The sequence below is a fragment of the Rhinolophus ferrumequinum genome, chromosome 27 (genome assembly GCF_004115265.2).
Source record: "Rhinolophus ferrumequinum isolate MPI-CBG mRhiFer1 chromosome 27, mRhiFer1_v1.p, whole genome shotgun sequence".
NCBI lineage: Eukaryota > Metazoa > Chordata > Mammalia > Chiroptera > Rhinolophidae > Rhinolophus > Rhinolophus ferrumequinum.
The window spans coordinates 11,791,734-11,804,609 of NC_046310.1; the positions used below are offsets into that span (position 1 = coordinate 11,791,734).

Genomic DNA, 12,876 nt, shown 5'->3' on the forward strand with positions numbered 1-12,876 from the left:
GGGCCTTCTAGCCAGGGAAAGGGCGGAGCTAAAGATGCTGATGGGTGTGGGCGTGGCTCCCGGCTCTGCCACTTCGCAGCCACATACTCTGGGTCAAATAATAGAAAATGACCTGGGCCTAGACTTCTGGTCTGTAAAATGGGGATTAACAAATACTCTTAGAGAGTTGTGGGGACACGATGAGACCACGTGCGCACAGCTCACAGCAGGGTACTGGCTTCACAATGGGTACTTGACAAGCAGCAGCAACTGTTAGGTGGTGAATGAAGAGGACTCTTGTGCTGTGAGGCTGCGTGCATTTCCCATCCATCTATTTCATTCGGAGACCTCGTTCGGTTGTGCCCCACCATGGACTCGCCTACTGCCCATTTTATGCTGAGGCCTACAGAAGTTCCAGCTGATTGACCTGAGAGGCTATCTCTCAGTGGATAACAGAGTGTAACCACGTTGCGGCAGACGAAATGCGGAACGCTGTTTTTTGCAACCCTGTGCTGGAGTGCATGTTTGTAACAATCCACCAGCCCTGAGCAGAGACGTTGACCCCTAGTAGGCAACCGCCTGGGGACACTGGGGAGGACAGCTAGCTTGTGATCTCCCGCCCCCAGTTCTCCCAGACCTCACATCTCTACACAGCTGGGGAGGGAAATTTTGACATGAGACTCCAAAGAGGCATCTGTGCTTTTCATAGCCCATATCCTGCTTCTCTCTAATTGGGCCTCTAGAAATGTTTTTCGCAGACAGAAGATTCTCTAAAATATGCTGAATAAATGAATGAATGAATGACCCAATCTAGGATGAGAAAATGGACTGAGGATAGCTAGATGCCAGCCTTTTTAAGTCCAGATGGCTTAACCGGTCATATTTTTCCCGGGCTGGACTGGAGCCACGATCTGACTCCACCTGCACATGCTGCAGAAAGCTATTCCCAGAGGAGAGAGGTGAACAGCACAGGGCAGGAATTGAGCCCAGGTAATTTGCCTTCCAGGGTACCTAGATCATCCAGGCTCCAAGCAGGAAAACAGAATCCACTCTAAAGATTTACAACAAAGGAAATGCAAGGAATTGCTCACACGGGTTTGAGGCAGGAGAGGCAGAAGGGGGAATCTGAGAGGGAAGTGGTTTTATTTAACATTAAAAACTCATAACTACCTGTGTGGCCCCACCTGAGCCACTTTGGAAGGCCTAGGAGGCCCTGGGCTTGACCTTCATTGGAGCGGCAATGGCAAGGCCGGCATGGCTTTCCCATGGCCTGGGGTGCCCTTAGTGGAGTAGGGGCTTCCTGGTGGAGGTGGTGGGCTTGCAGTGATCAGCAGCAAGGCTCAGGATTGCAGAGGCGTCATCGTGCACTTAGGAGCCCAGACCCAGAACAGAGCCATTGGACCCTAATGACTCCAATCTCCTCAGTAAGGAATAGTGTTATTCTAAAACCCCAACATACATGGGCCGTCCAAATCGAACCACTTGTAGGCCTTGTTCAGCCATGACAAAAAGGAATGAGCTGAAACCCCATCCAACCTTGACAACTTGCATCCTGCAAGGCAGATCACTGAGCAGAAACGAGTGGAGCTATTTTGATTAAAATTGACCAGAAAAAGCAGAAGCCAAGTTTCCATTTGCAAGCAAGCTTTGATAATCCAGTGAACTGAGTATTCAGAATGTTCTTCTACTTTGAGTGTTCTCATTCAGCACTGGGTCTGCCTCTGTGGTCAATCGCAGAAGTATTGCTTATGATGCAATATTGCTTTGTCTCAGAGAAAACCCCTGGGAAGAAAGCCACCCAGACTCTCCAGCCCGTCCTCTCTTCCAGCTTCAAGTGTGGGCAGCCTCACCTCCACATGGCAGCAAAGCCTAATGAGCTCACTAATAAAACCCCAGGTGTTTTATAGATTCACAGAGGACAGCAATTTAAATGCAAATAATATAAATATCTTTGTATGTTACAGATGAAAGTGATGGGAAGCAAATATGACAAGTAGGAGCAGAAACGATCTCAGAGAGCACAACGTGATTTGGGAAGGTCAGGAAATCCTTCCCTCTGACTTCTGCCAGACACCAACCAGGGTCAACGTAGCTATTGCGTCACGTGTTCTTGAGGCTCTGCTAAGTGGACCAAATAGCTTGATCATCTGTGCCAAAGTCTAGCAGCTGACCTAGCCTTCCTGGTATCTACCAGAAATCTCCTTTTCAATAATTGGGGTAGATTTTCTTGTTCCTCATTCAGTGCATGCGACAGCGTAGACAGCTATCTTGATTTCTGAACATCTGATCTATAAAACGGAACGAAGGCAGGGCTGATATTAGAAGTGATTCTTTTGCTCAAAATGTCTCCTTTAAATCCACAATGCTCTGTCCATGAAAGAGTGGCACTGGAGCTGGCAAAGTTATGGCAGATGGAAGTGTGTTTTCTGTCTCCTTAGCCATGACCTCTAATCTTTGATTCACCCTGCGGCTCCAGTGAAATGCTCGGGAGCTTGCTCAGTCTGTGTCCACAGGAGAAAACAAGAGCTACAGGCTGGGACTTACTGTACCCCAAACGTCTGGAGAGCTATTGAGGAAACCCATCAAACGCTGGTGTTTCAAAGCATTGTGGTGTTGCGCGCCCAGGCTTGTTGCCACATCTTCCTTTGGCAGAGTGAAACTTTGGGGAAAGTTATACTGTGTACGTAGCCCTAACTCAGAGTTTCCTTTTCATTCTTTGTGAAATGAAACATCATCAATTCCACTTGGAGACATCCACAGGCCAGGACCCTCATAAAAGAATTAACATGTGGGTCTGAGCTCTTCAGTTGTTTCTCTGGAATTTAGCAAAGTTGGGGCAGTAGGTAGATGTGCACTGTTCTCATGTACCAGTCTTGAGTTACCTCAAGCATCCATGAATTGGCATTGTGGTAGAATCTTTAATGCCCATCAACAATTCCTCTGATCACGTTGCTCCTCTCATCAAGGGATGGACTATTCCCCCTCCCTTTGAATCTGGCCTGGCCTTGACTTATCTGACCAATAAAATACGGTGAGAGGAACTCAGTTTCTGCTCTCTTGGAAACCATCCTCCATGCTCTTAGGAACTCATTCTGGACTACTGAAAGAAGAGAAGCCATGTGAGGGTGAATTGAAGCACGTCAGTTAAAGGCCTGCATAAACTCAAAACAGGTGGATGAGACCATCCTAAATGTTCCAGCCCCAGCCAAGTGCTCAGCTAAGTACAGCCACATGAGTGCCCCAGCCAGCACCACGTAGGGCAGAAGAACTGCCCAGCTGAGCCCAGCCAACCCACAGCCTCATGAGAGATCATTGCCATTAGAAGCCACTAAGGATGGGGTGGTTTTTATGCAGCCATAAATAGTTGGGGAGTTCAGATGCCCATAGATGTTTCACATGCAGGGTTGGCCTTAAGCACAGGTGAAGAAGGGCCCACAACACCTGAACTGAAGAATGCTCAGAAGACAAGAATTTTCTCCAAGTTTCTCCAAACCAGGTTGTCACTGTTCATAATATACCATCGTTAGGAGCTCATTCCCTTGGGCAAACCATTGTCTTTTCCCTTTTGTGTTCTTTTAAAATACAAACATAACCCACATGAATGTAGTGAGCAGAAAAGAATTCAAGGAGTCAAAATTGCTCAAGAGCGCGTTTGTCCTAGAGCTGTCATAATTGAAATGTAGACCACAGTTTGGTATATTACGTACGACACTTACTCTGATGCAAAGAGAGAAGGAAAAATATTTAAAAGGAAAAAGCTGGAAAAGAATAAAAAGAAAGGGGCCAATTGTTTCCTAGGGAATTCCTCACGTCTCTCACCTTCTTAACCAGAACCACGACAGCATGACACAGAGTTCCTATTAGGGAACATCTGACATCGTCATAGGAACCATGACATCGTTCCTATTAGGGACCCACATCTCAGTTTCTGAGAGTGGCAATGACAGGACTCATGGAGACCCCAGTGCTCAGCTATGATGATGTGCAGTCGATGAAACCAGATTGGTCAACTGATAGCCTGAGTGGATGGTAGAAGAGGAAAATGAGACCAGTGATTGACACGAACCATCATTTATCTTTAGCCAACTGCCAGGATGGGTTCTTTTGGAGCCCTAGGAATGGAACCCATCTGACCGTGCCCAAATAGTTTTAAAATCTATTTTTAGAGAAAAGTGGTCAAGGTAAAAAGTTCAGTCTTGAGAAAAAGATGGAATGCTCAATGGGGAAAAAAAAAAGTCATTTCTATAAAACGGCATTGCTATAAAAATGTCATTTCTCAAAAACCCCCATGGAACACGAGTCCTGCAAGCAGCTCCATCCTTAATAAGGGCTGACAGTCAGGAAAGTTTGGGAAAGGCTCTGGAATGCACAGAGTTACAGCGCACATCAGCATATCAAAGCTCTGAGCTGGTCAGACTCAGGAGCCCTGCTCAGCTTCATTAAACCCAGGGTTTCTTTCATGATGAACATTATTTTCCCATTACCTGTCAGGGCACATCCAGTGGAAAGAAGAAAAACAAATTCCTTTTATTTTGGAATGAAGTGTCACATTAAATGTCTGAGTCCCGAAAAGGATCCGTCTTAGACGATAATCCTCACGTCTGTCTGACTTTCTGCAAGATGTCCACTGGTGACCTGCCCCATCCATCCCCCTCCAGAGGTTGTTCAGGCAAGACCAGAACCCTAATAAAGAAGATTGTGTACGTGTAACAGGAACTCCCGTCGTTCCTATTAGGGACCCACATCTAGATAAATAAATGTCACACTGGGATTATTTCCTCCGTACACTGAATAGTCCTGAAGATAAGGAAACATTCTTCCCAACATAATAAGCCATCAAAATACATTTATAACAAATCCCAGGTACACCAGCGTTATCAAAGTTGCTGACAATGGGCTTTCTTCCCACCTGTCTCTTTCATTATGTTCCCAACAAAGGAGCTACGCGATTACTGCGGCCCTGGCCAAAGATAGCATTTCGGCCCTTGGAGCTCTGACAATTGTACTCAGCCCATTTAATTACTTCCAGCGCAGGCACACGCTTTATTAACAGCTAGGACCAGCAGGGGCTTCCTGGAGGTCAGAAAATGGTGGCTAATTGAGACTTATTTATAAGGCGCTGTGCACACACGAAGAGGACAGCGGCAGTGGTCATTTTCCTTCCTCTCATACGAGGCCTAGAAATCAGGACCCCCCTCCACACAAGCGCCTCCAAAAGTTGACACATCAACAAACTGACAACAAATTAGAAATTGTGGTGAAATGGGCTTTCTGTGTGAATTGTTTACATGTGGAGAACATTAAAAATTCCCCCGACCTAGATGTATAGCTTCCTTTTTCTCTCAACCCCATCCATTGCCTGGGCCAACTGCTGCCTTCCCTCCAACCCGACCCATCCCTCTATACCACTTAAACAACAAACAAAAAACAAACCAACCCTGACTTGTCCATGTGAGTGTTAACTGCTGTGAAAGCTTTGCCCACGGGTCTGCGTTGGTACAGAAGTCTGTATCTTTGGGCTCCATAATTGATCATTAACTCCTAACCTTCTTGCCAGGAGGCCCCACCAGGAGCTCAAAGCATAACCACCCTTGTGGGACTCCTATGCTGCTTTGTGGCTGTCCCACCTACTGAGACACACTCGTACACGGGGAAAACCCAAAGCACCTTTAAATACTAAAGGAAGCTCCAGCTGTAAACTTAGGGTTTAAAGCTTGGCCTTCAAAGTCTCTGGAAATACCCTGTGCCCCTCAGATAAACTGCAAGGGGACTCACTTCGGGAGCATGCATCTTGGGCCTTGAAGCTCTGTCCAGGCCACCTGGATGGTAGCTGAACAAATGTGACCAGAGGGGGTGGGGAAAAGAGGGCAGAGTTCAATCTAAGCTTGATTTCCTTGTGATTCAACGAAAGACGGTTTGTTTTAAAATAGGAGCTGAGCTCAGAAACATCATGGCCATTTAATCCAAACTTATTTTTTACGTTTAAATACCTTCCTTATGCAGTCATGTATTTCTCTCTTCGTGGTCAGTTACAGTGAGAGAAGATCTGATAGTTCAGAGATCTGGATAAACATGCAGACAAGGACAGAGCTCATCCAAATTTTATCTGATGACCTAATCAAAAGACCCAACGAGGGGGCCTCATGAGAAGAGAGCATCATACGCTCGTGGCTACAAACACTATTTTTCCTCAGTGATAGCCGTTCACCTACTTCAAGTCAGGCCAGGGAATCGGAGCAAAAGGATTTCTGGCAATTCCAGGAAGCCTTTCTCCCAATTAGTAGAGCAATGGAAGAACAAATGACGATGGGTACTTGCACATTGCCCCCTCGCAGAGGCAGAGGTGACCTGGGTTCCCCTCCTCACTCTTCGGCTCCCGTCATGCAGGGTCCCCCCCTCCACCTGACCTTCAGACTCACTCAGGCTAGAGCTGCCATGTCTCAGTTTACCCCGGGCCTCGTAGGGATCCCACAGCCGGGGAAAGATTGTGTGTGGAGGTTGGAAGAGTCTAGGGAGGAATAGGTAGGAAATAAGTCAGTTCATTCAACAATAACAAAAAATACAGGAACCCCTACCCTGTACAAGGCACTATCCTGGCTATTATGAGAGACAGCGATGTTTACAAGGTCACGGCTCTCTAGGACCTTACAGTCTATATGGAGTGGCTTCACACCAACAAGAGATAACTAAGGAACTACTAAGCCACACCACAGCCATAAATAATTGCGGCTGCATGATGAGGCAGCAGAACGAAAACACTTGTTCTGTGCAGACCTGGGTTTGGGGCCTGGGGTGGCCGTATCAGTGCTCTCTCGGTAGCAAGGTCCCCAACCTGAGCTCAGCCTCAGTTTCTTGTAAGATGAAATGGAGGGAGAAAAATGCCTTTTTCCCAGGATTTTGTTCACTATGCAGTGAGAAGCGCTACGTTGCTGCTTCCACTGTGTTGATGGGTTTAATTCTTTTTTGAGTCAATTCTTGGTCTATTCTTTCACTCTGTTTCCCGGTCAGGGAATAACATTCAGTAAATGTGTTCCTTTGGCCCTGGCGGGGGAGAGCTGCGTGTGAGAAAATAGCACAGTCTCTCCTCCTAGTTGGGGAAAGAGCTCTGAACACTGTCCTGCCACCTTCACATACACAGGGAAACACCTGTAAGTCTGTATAATTCTAGTTCAGAAACGTTCCTTGGACTCAGGTCGGCAAACTATGGCCCATGGGCCAAATCTAGCCCACAGCCGCTTTTGTCAATAAAGAGCTATTGGAATAGAGCCATGCTCATTTGCGAATTGTCTCTGCTTGCCTCTATTACTTTCTCTATTAATCATTTTATTGTGTTTTAATTATTTGTGCTCCCATTTTCCTATCCTGTAAGAGTGACTATTTCTTGACAGGAAGGGATCTGTGTCAATTTATTTTTATATTCCACAGGCAGGCCCGGAATATATTCAGGTACACAGAGGATGTTTATTTGACAAATCCACGAGCCCTACATGCCTGCCTCGATGGGTGTCTCTATTAGTAAGGCACATTTTCTCCCTGGATCACCCTCCCCATGTCCTCGCTCCCATTAGTGCTACCTGCCAAGAGTCCTTTATACGTGGGGCTTAAGATGAACACGGAAGTGGATTCAAGTGCTCCAAAGCCTGCCGCTTGCTGCCCCAGTTTACCAATGCTTGCCTGTAGTTCGGTCCACTGGCCTGAGACGCAGGATAATGGCAGACGCATTGTATTCTTTCTGACAGATTGTGAGCACTGGCCCCGGTGCCAGAAGAAGAAGGTCTAGCAATGACCGACAGGCGATACTGGAATGTCTCGGGGAGAAGTGATGCCCGGGGCTGTCTGGGAGTCGCAGGCAGGTGAGAATGCAGTGTGTGCACTTGGAAAGGTCAAGGCAGCTCTGCTGACAGGGGGTGACCTCCCAGCCACGTGGCTCAGGGCAGCTGTATGCAGCAGAGCCAGAGTCAAAAACAGGGGTTGAAAGGTGGGAACGCTTCATGTCCTCTCTGCAGCTGCTGGTGTGTGTGTGTGTGTGTGTGTGTGTGTGTGTGTGTGTGTGTGTGTGAGAGAGAGAGAGAGAGAGAGAGAGAGAGAGAGAGAGAGAGACTGTGTGTGAGTGTATCACTGTAGAAGGTCAGTGTGTGTTGGGGGGAGGGGTGATGGGCACACTCTTTGGGGACATTCTTTGGCTCAGTGTTCAGAAGCCATTTTATCCCAAATCTCAAGTCATATAGATCAAGCAGAAACAGCCTGCGATTCACTGAACTGAATCCTGGGTCAAGAGGAAGAGCAGTAAAGGGCAATTGGAAAAGGGAGAACTAAGGAGGGAACAGAGCAGTCACGGAAGAGAAATACAAAGAGAAGCAAAGGCATGGGATCCAGTGAGCAGGGCTGTGGGGCTGGCTCTGTGCCTCACCCAGGTCTCAGGCATTTCTCTCCACAGTCAGCTTCTGTCTCCTCCAAACACGGGGTCAGTGTCCCCACTGGCCAATCAGACATTTTGTGCCTTCTCCCTCCTCTGCTTTCCTCCCTCTCCTTCTCTCTTTTTCCATCCCTCCTCTTGGACCCCTTAGCCTCTCTCCTCCTTTCCTTTTTTTCGTTTCTCTGTTTTCCCTTCCCTTCCCTCCCCTTCCCTTCCCTTCCCTTTCCCACTGTTCTTGTCGCCCCATTTTCTATGTCTCCTTCCCAGTGTTAATCCACAAAGGATCTTGTGCCTTGGGGATTAAGCTCAGAAGCAGTGAGAAGAGGCCACTTTCTATTGTGGATCATCATGGAACCAGGACCTGCAACCGCCAGACCGGAATTCCTGCAAGCGGCAAAAGTCACCGAGCTTTCTTTGGGGAAGATGATACACACACACACACACACACACACACACACACACACATACACACACACACGCCAGCACATGCAGAAAGCACATAAAGCATGTCCATCAGTTCCAACCCTGTTTCGGACAACACACATTCGGCTCCTGGCTCAAGGGATCAATGTCAGGGTTTAGGGTATTTCGCATGATGCGTCTGCGGGGATTTTCCAATGACCACAACCAAATTCAGAAAAATCTGATGTCTTGTGAGTGGTAGACGAATAACCCCCATGTTGTGGGCTGACCGTGCTACATCCAGTTTTTATTGCACGTGATTACACTGTGGAGCGAGAAGGGGATGACGTGACTTGAGGCCCTACAGTAATAACAGACTAGGAAGGGACTTTTGCTGTAGAAGTGAATGGCTGCCCTCGCACGGATGATGCAAACGTATCCTCTACGGAATGAATCATTGCCAAACTCTGTCGATTCACCCTCAGTGATGGCTGACGTTATCCATCGCTTTGCTTCCTTTCCATGTCATTGCTAGTGACCTGGTTCAGCTCCTGTCACCTCAACGCCAGACTGTTCCCATAGTCTTCCAAAGAGTTCCCATTCCTCCAGACCCGGAGCTTTGCTTTCCAATCCGCGTTGCCTGCTAAGGGCAGACCGATGGCCACACAGAAAAATCTCATCACCTCATCCCTTCCCTCACCTACAGAGAGTAGCTCATTCTCTGCTGCTGGCGGTCCTGGCTCTTGACAGTCTGCCCTCAGCCCACCTTTTCAGACATAGTGCTCACGGCTCCCATACACGGATCCTCTATTCTGGACACAGAGGGGCATTGGTTATTCTGTGAATGTGACTCATGTTGAATTATGATTGTGACTTTTAAAATAAACTCCAGCTGTAGTGCTTGACACTCCTGCCTACCTAATCTTCCAAAGCCCACTCATCTATTACCTTACCACTGAAGTCTCTTTCTTATTAATACTTTGAAAATGATGTCACCCACCTCTGAATCCCTAGAGCACTCAGACAGGACTCCTCCTTGTAAGGCCACTAAATGTGTACACATTGGTCTCTAAGGCTGAACTCACAGCTCACTGAAGACAGGCTTAGTCTATATTGTATTCATATTTAACCCCCCACGGTATTTTTCATAGAGTAAACACTGAACAAATAAAGAACTTTATACATTGAACAAGTAAACACAGTTGCTTCTGGAATTCATAAGTCAAAGTGGATGACAAGAAAATAAAACACAACAACAGGAAAAATGTATAAATTACAAGATACAACCCAAATCGAACAGTCTATTCAGGGAATAAAATAGCACAAGGAAGCTATTAGAAGTTTACGGATGGACCCAAAAGGGGTGAAGAGACGGTGTTGGTGAAGCTTTGAGACCAAAGTGAGATTCTGATGATGTCAAAACAGAAAGGAAACTAACTTATTCTGTGCTGAATGCTGAGCTGGTTGCCAGTATTACAAACAACAAACTTGCCTAAGGTCACCCAACTTTACACGGCAGGGTCAGGGATCAAAGTCAGGCCTCCCAGGCTCTCAAGCCCATGTGATTTGCACAGCATCCCGGCAGGGGCACGGGTGGGGCGGGGGCACGGGTGGGGCGGGGGCACAGGTGGGGCGGGGGCACAGGTGGGGCAGGGGTGCTCAGACACTGCAGCTGGATGGAAGTTTGTGGGGAGACACAATGGCCAATGGGAGAGTCATGAGGCAGAGGGAACAACCACAAAGAAAGGCCAGGAAGCAGTGAGGAGTGGAGGGGGAAGCTTAGCCAGGAAGTCCTGTGTGTGGACGGGAGGGGCTGCACAGATTCCAACCGAGGAAGGCTAAGGGGTGACATTTAGTAGGTAGCAGCTGGCCCAGTGTGGCCTGTGGTACCATTTAGAGCAGAGGCTCTGAGAGAGCCGGGACCCTGGTGAGGCTGGAGAATCTCTTGCATCATGGGGCCCTGTGCTCAGTAAGAGAGGAGAGCAGAGGAGAAAGGCAAGAGGGGAGGGATGCAGACGGAGGCCCAGAAGAAGACGGCTGTCTGACAAGAGGCCTCTTCATCAGATGGGCAGGGCTTTGTGTGGGGCTGGCGGTGCATGTTTTGGGGGCATGAAGGGGGCAGTCCCAGAAGGTCTTCTGACTCACTGCTGCCCCTGTGGCAGTTCTATTAATCTCATAGTTGGTAGCAAGGAAGCAAAGAGTCAGTGTAGCATTTGGGAATCCTCTTTTGCTCAAAGTACCCATTTGACTAAGTCAGGTATCAAATGAATCCAGTCAGGGAACCCTGTCAGTTTTTTTAAACCAATAGAAATGCTGCCTGATGACTACCGGACACACTGACTTTCAATGTTGGCATTTCTCTGCCCACATTAAGGAGACTCTTGCTTCTGCCACTTCCACACCGGCCCAAAACTGTGGTCAGGGCTCCCAGAGACCAAACTGGAGTGGAGCCAAAGCAAGAGAATTCACTAATTCAGCACTTTGATCATGAATTCCCCCAACCATTGGCTGGACCAAAGGTCATTTCACCAGTCAGCTGTTTTAATGTTCTTTCCCAAACCCCAGCCAGTTTTACAAAGCTGAGAACCTCATCGTGTCCCATTACACTCACCGTGGAACACACCGAGGTAGAAACTTGCTTGGGCTCAATTATTCAAACAGAATAAGGCAAAACAAAATCAAAACTTGCTTGACTGAATTTGATTTTTTAATGGATTATTATTTTTTTTTTTAATTACATTGGTGGGGCTGTGAGAGAACGTGGGTCCACAACACATGCTAATTAGCCCCTGCTGGCAGAGGCTGGCAAGTGGCTGTTTGGGGAAGATGTCACCCAAAGAGAAGACAGCTTCTGAAACACACAGCTGCACAGGAAGACAAAGAGACACACCCTTAGATAAGAGCCTACATTTTTATGTTGTCACCTTCTATGAAGAGGCCAGAACAACGAACAGGATAGAAAGAGCTAGGGTAGAAACAAAAGAGAAACCAGACGTGAAGAACTGAGATTTATGTCATCCGGTCGGTCCAAAACCCTGAGATTTTATTGAAGTCCCTTTATGGAGGAAAGGCTGGTGGGAGGAGTGGGAAGGACATGGCACGCGTGTCCACAGCCTGGCATTTCACCCAGGCCTCAGCCTCTTGACAGCTCTGTGACCTCAGGCCAGCCGTGTACACTCTACACCTTGCCACTTCATCATCTGTAGAACAGGCTTAGAGTTGGTCATCTTGATGTTCCTTTCCACCACTAATATCCTAAGATGGTTGTCTATCCTCTCTTAAAATATTTTTTGTGACCTTCCCAGCTGGTCAGTTTCAGAATTTAGTGACACTTGCTTCTTTATATCTAATGGGCATCTCTCCTCCTGCACTTCAGACTGATTTCCTTAGTTTGGTCCTTGGGAGAGTCACTGAACAATAGACAAACCACCATGTGCTTAAAAAAATTAACTGTCTTTTTAAATTAAAGTAACACATGTTTATTGAATAAAGACTTAGAAAGATAGGAAAATGTAGAAAATAAAATAATAACTGCTTCTAATCCCACTCTGAGAGCTAATTACTGCTTCTTTCAAACCTTTTCTTTTTTAGCATGGGATCATAAGCCAAATATACTGTTGTACACTGATTTTTTTTTGGTAAATTTATTATCTCATGGGTGTTTTGTCATTACAAATATTTAAGCTCATAAATCATGTTAAAGATTGTGTAATAGTCTATTATATGAAAATATGATTGGACTTTGGTTGTTCTTTGTGATTCCAGCTGCTTTAAACTTTTATTTTTACCAAACTGATATAAACACATATATAAAAAGTTAAAGGGCAAATACAGAACTCTTCAGAGAAGACAGCAGACCCCTGCTCAGCCTTCCTTCCTTTAGAGCCCGACTCCCAGTGACAGATTTTTTCAATCTTTTGACTGTCTCTTTATGTTACTAGTTCTATGTTTCAAAACGAGGTGCTTCTCCACTCACTCTCAATTTATCAGTTTTTTTTTTCACCGAAGCCAGTGACTGTGCTGATGGCAGATGAGGATTTAGCACTCTTATCCCAATAGCTTTCACCATGTCCTCTCTC

At 46.8% G+C, this 12,876-nt stretch overlaps 1 long non-coding RNA gene across 1 annotated transcript in view; it reads right to left on the reverse strand.

Annotated features, from left to right (window-relative positions):
* Positions 1-9,417: 9,417 nt before the first annotated feature.
* The window catches only part of LOC117018445 (uncharacterized), a 158,460-nt gene continuing 155,001 nt past the window's right edge, over positions 9,418-12,876 (reverse strand). Inside the window, exon 4 of the long non-coding RNA XR_004422232.1 lies at positions 9,418-9,609. This is a non-coding gene — a long non-coding RNA (uncharacterized LOC117018445). The remainder of the gene's footprint in view (positions 9,610-12,876) is intronic.